This window comes from Arachis stenosperma, chromosome 9 (assembly GCF_014773155.1).
Source record: "Arachis stenosperma cultivar V10309 chromosome 9, arast.V10309.gnm1.PFL2, whole genome shotgun sequence".
In the NCBI taxonomy this organism is placed as follows: Eukaryota; Viridiplantae; Streptophyta; class Magnoliopsida; order Fabales; family Fabaceae; genus Arachis; species Arachis stenosperma.
In genome coordinates this window covers 60,979,689-60,984,661 of record NC_080385.1, presented here as the reverse complement: position 1 = coordinate 60,984,661, position 4,973 = coordinate 60,979,689, and the positions used below count along the sequence as shown (strand labels likewise).

Sequence of the window (4,973 nt, the reverse complement as noted above, 5' to 3'; positions counted from 1 at the left end):
TTTAATTCAAATTTTTTTCAAGTTTTCATGATTTTTCAAAATCAAATCTTTTTCAAATCATATCTTGTATGATCAAAATCAATTTCTTTCCATTTTCAAAAATACTTGCTAACAATTAATGATTTGATTCAACATTTCAGGTATGTTGCCTTTTCTGTTGAGAAAGGTTTAATGTCTGAATCATATCTTTTAAATTTCTTGTTAGCCAAGTCATTAATTTTCAAAATCAAATCTTTTTAATTTGTTTTTCAAATCATATCTTCTCAATCATATCTTTTTAAAACTATATCTTTTCAATCATATCTTTTTAATCACATATTTTTCAAAATAGTTTTCAATCATATCTTTTTGATTTCTAATTTTAAATTCTTTTTCAAAATCACTTTATTTCTTTCCCACTCTTAGTTTTCGAAAATTATCAATCAATTTTTCAAAATTTCTTCAAAATCTTTTAATTTATTTTCGAAAATTTCTTTCCCTCTTCTCACATCCTTCTATTTATGGACTAACACTACTCCTCAATGCACAATTCGAACTCTATCTTTCTTGATAAGCTTGAATTCTTCTACCTCTTCCTTCTATTTTTCTTTTCCTCTGACACCTCAAGGAATCTCTATACTGTGACATAGAGGATTCCATATTTTCTTATTCTCTTCTCTTTCATATGAGCAGGAGCAAAGACAAAAGCATTCTTGTTGAGGCTGACCCTGAACCTGAAAGGACCTTGAAGCGAAAGCTAAGAGAAGCTAAAGCACAACTCTATGTAGAGGACCTAACAGAAATCTTCAAACAAGAAGAAGACATGGCAGCCAAAAACAACAACAATGCCAACAATGCAAGGAAGGTGCTGGGTGACTTTACTGCACCTACTCCCGACTTTTATGGGAGAAGCATCTCTATCCCTGCCATTGGAGCAAACAACTTTAAGCTTAAGCCTCAATTAGTTTCTCTAATGCAACAGAATTGCAAGTTCCACGGACTTCCATTGGAAGATCCTCATCAGTTTTTAGCTGAATTCTTGCAAATCTGTGACACTGTCAAGACTAATGGGGTTGACCCTGAGGTCTACAGACTTATGCTATTCCCTTTTGCTGTAAGAGACAGAGCTAGGATATGGTTGGTCTCACAACCTAAAGAAAGCCTGAACTCTTGGGAAAAGCTAGTCAATGCCTTCTTGGCAAAGTTTTTTCCACCTCAAAAATTGAGTAAGCTTAGAGTGGAAGTCCAAACCTTCAGACAAAAGGAAGGTGAATCCCTCTATGAAGCTTGGGAAAGATACAAACAATTGATCAGAAAGTGTCCCCCTGACATGCTTTCTGAACGGAGCATCATAGGTATCTTCTATGATGGTCTGTCTGAACTGTCCAAGATGTCACTGGACAGCTCTGCTGGAGGATCTCTTAATCTGAAGAAGACGCCTGCAGAAGCTCAAGAGCTCATTGAAATGGTTGCAAATAACCAATTCAAGTACACTTCTGAAAGGAAGCTTGTAAATAATGGGACAAATCAGAAGAAAAGAGTTCTTGAGATTGATACTCTGAATGCCATACTAGCTCAGAACAAAATATTGACTCAGCAAGTCAATATGATCTCTCAAAGTTTGTATGGAATGCAAGCTGCACCAGGCAGTACTCAGGACGCTTCATCTGAAGAAGAAGCTTATGATCCTGAGAACCCTTCAATGGAAGAGGTGAATTACATGGGAAAATCCTATGGAAACACCTATAATCCTTCATGGAGAAATCATCCAAATCTCTCATGGAAGTATCAACAAAGACCTCAACAAGGTTTCAACAACAATAATGGTGGAAGAAACAGGTTTGGCAATGGTAAGCCTTTTCCATCTTCTTCTCAGTAACAGACAGAGAACTCTAAGCAGAGCTACTCTAACTTAGCAACCATGGTCTCTGATCTAATCAAAACCACTCAAAGTTTCATGACTGAAACAAGGTCCTCCATTAGAAACTTGGAGGCACAAGTGGGTCAGCTGAGTAAGAAAGTTACTGAACTCCCTCCTAGTACTCTTCCAAGCAATACAGAAGAGAATCCAAAAGGAGAATATAAGTCCATAAACATGGCCGAACTTGGAGAGGAGGAAGAGGCAGTGATCGCCACTGAGGAAGACCTCAATGGACGTCCACTAGCCTCCAATGAGTTCCCTAATGAGGAACCATGGGAATCTGAGGCTCACACTGAGACCCTAGAGATTCCATTGGATTTACTTCTGCCATTCATGAGCTCTGATAAGTATTCTTCCTCTGAAGAGGATGAATATGTCACTGAAGAGCAAGTTGCTAAATACCTTGGAGCAATCATGAAGCTAAATGACAAGTTATTTGGTAATGAGACTTGGGAGGATGAACCTCCTTTGCTCACCATAGAACTGGATGACTTGACTGGGGAGAGATTACCTCAAAAGAGACAGGTCCCTGGAAGGTTATCAATATCTTGTACCATAGGCACCATGACCTTTAAGAAGGCTGTGTGTGACTTAGGGTCAAGTATAAACCTCATGCCTCTCTCCGTAATGGAGAAGCTAGGGATCTTTGAGGTACAAGCTGCAAAAATCTCACTAGAGATGGCAGACAATTCAAGAAAACAAGCTTATGGACTTGTAGAGGATGTTCTGGTAAAGGTTGAAGACCATTACATCCCTACTGATTTCATAGTCCTAGAGATTGGAAAGTGCATGGATGAATCCATCATCCTTGGCAGACCCTTCCTAGCCACAGCAAAGGCTGTGATTGATGTTGACAGAGGAGAATTGATCATTCAAGTGAATGAAGAATCCTTCGTGTTTAAGGCTCAAGGATATCCCTCTGTTACCATGGAGAGGAAGCATGAAGAGCTTCTCTCAAAACAGAGTCAAACAGAGCCCCCACAGTCAAACTCTAAGTTTGGTGTTGGGAGGCCATAATCAACTTCTAAGTTTGGTGTTGAACCCCCACATTCAAACTCTAAGTTTGGTGTTGGGAGGTTCCAACATTACTCTGAACATCTGTGAGGCTCTATGAGGGCCCACTGTCAAGCTACTGACATTAAAGAAGCACTTGTTGGGAGGCAACCCAATGTTATATTTATCTATTTTCCTTTGTTATTTTATGTTTTCTGTAAGTTGATGATAATGTGAAGTCACAAAATCAATTGAAAAAGCAAAAACAGAATGAAAAATAGAAAGAAAAACAGCACACCCTGGAGGAAAACCTTGCTGGCGTTTAAACGCCAGTAAGGGCAGCAAATGGGCGTTTAACGCCCAGTCTGGCACCATTCTGGGCGTTTAATGCCAGAAAGGGGCACCAGACTGGCGTTTAACGCCAGGAATGGGTAAGAAGCTGGCATTAAACGCCAGAAATGGGCACCAGCCCAGCGTTTAACGCCAAGATTGGAAGAAGGGGCATTTTTGCTCGCCACTTGGTGCAGGGATGAATTATCCTTGACACCTCGGGATCTGTGGACCCCACAGGATCCCCACCTACCCCACCTCTCTCTCTTCTTCTTCTCCATTCACCAATCACCTCAACACCTCTTGCCCAAAAACCCCTCACCTATCAAATCCCACCATTCTCTTCACCACTCACATCCATCCTTCATAAAACCCCACCTACCCTACCATTCAAATTCAAACCACTTTCCCTCCCAAACCCACCCATAATGGCCGAACCATACACCCCCTCTCCACTCCTATATAAACCCATCCTCACTCATTCATTTACATATAACCTACACACTACTTCTCCCCTTGGCCGAATATCAAAGCAACCTCCATCTCCTCTATTTCTTCTTCTTCTACTCTCTTCTTTCTTCTTTTGCTCGAGGACGAGCAAACCTTCTAAGTTTGGTGTGGTAAAAGCATTGCTTTTTGTTTTTTCATAACCATTTATGGCATCTAAGGCCGGAGAAACCTCTAGAAAGAGGAAAGGGAAGGCAAAAGCTTCCACCTCCGAGTCATGGGAGATGGAGAGATTCATCTCAAGGGTGCATCAAGGCCACTTCTATGAAGTTGTGGCCATGAAGAAGGTGATCCCCGAGGTCCCTTTCAAACTCAAAAAGAGTGAATATCCAGAGATCCGACATGAGATCCAAAGAAGAGGCTAGGAAGTTCTTACCAACCCCATTCAACAAGTCAGAATCTTAATGGTTCAAGAGTTATATGCCAATGCATGGATCACCAAGAACCATGGTCAAAGTGTGAACCTAGATCCAAAGAATTGGCTTACAATAGTTCAGGAGAAATGCTTAGATTTTAGCACGGAAAATGTAAGGTTGGCATTCAACTTGCCCATGATGCAAGGAGATGAACACCCTTACACTAGAAGGGTCAACTTTGATCAAAGGTTGGACCAAGTCCTCATAGACATTTGTGAAGAGGGCGCTCAATGGAAGAGAGATTCAAGAGGGAAGCCGGTTCAACTGAGAAGGCATGACCTCAAGCCCGTGGCTAGGGGATGGTTGGAGTTTATCCAACGCTCAATCATTCGCACTAGCAACCGGTCCGAAGTTACTATAGACCGGGCTATCATGATTCATAGCATCATGATTGGAAAGGAAGTAGAAATTCATCAGGTTATAGCCCAAGAACTTTATAAGATGGCGGACAAGTCCTCCACCTTGGCAAGGTTAGCCTTCCCTCATCTCATTTGTCACCTCTGTTATTCAGTTGGAGTTAACATAGAGGGAGACATCCTCATTAATGAGGACAAGCCCATCACTAAGAAAAGGATAGAGCAAACAAGAGATCCCACTCATCATGAAATCCCTGAGATGCCTCAAAGGATACACTTTCCTCCACAAAACTATTGGGAGCAAATCAACACCTCCCTAGGAGAATTGAGTTCCAACATGGGACAACTAACGGTGGAGCACCAAGAACATTCCATCCTCCTCTACGAAATTAGAGAAGATCAAAGAATCATGAGAGAGGAGCAACAAAGGCAAGAAAGAGACATTGAGGAGCTCAAGCACTCCATAAGATC

General features: G+C 41.1%; 1 non-coding gene across 1 annotated transcript; it reads right to left on the bottom strand.

Moving 5' to 3' along the window:
• Positions 1–1,207: 1,207 nt before the first annotated feature.
• On the bottom strand, positions 1,208–1,315 carry LOC130952516 (small nucleolar RNA R71). The gene has a single exon (XR_009074696.1). It is a non-coding gene; the product is annotated as a small nucleolar RNA R71 (small nucleolar RNA).
• Positions 1,316–4,973: the final 3,658 nt, after the last annotated feature.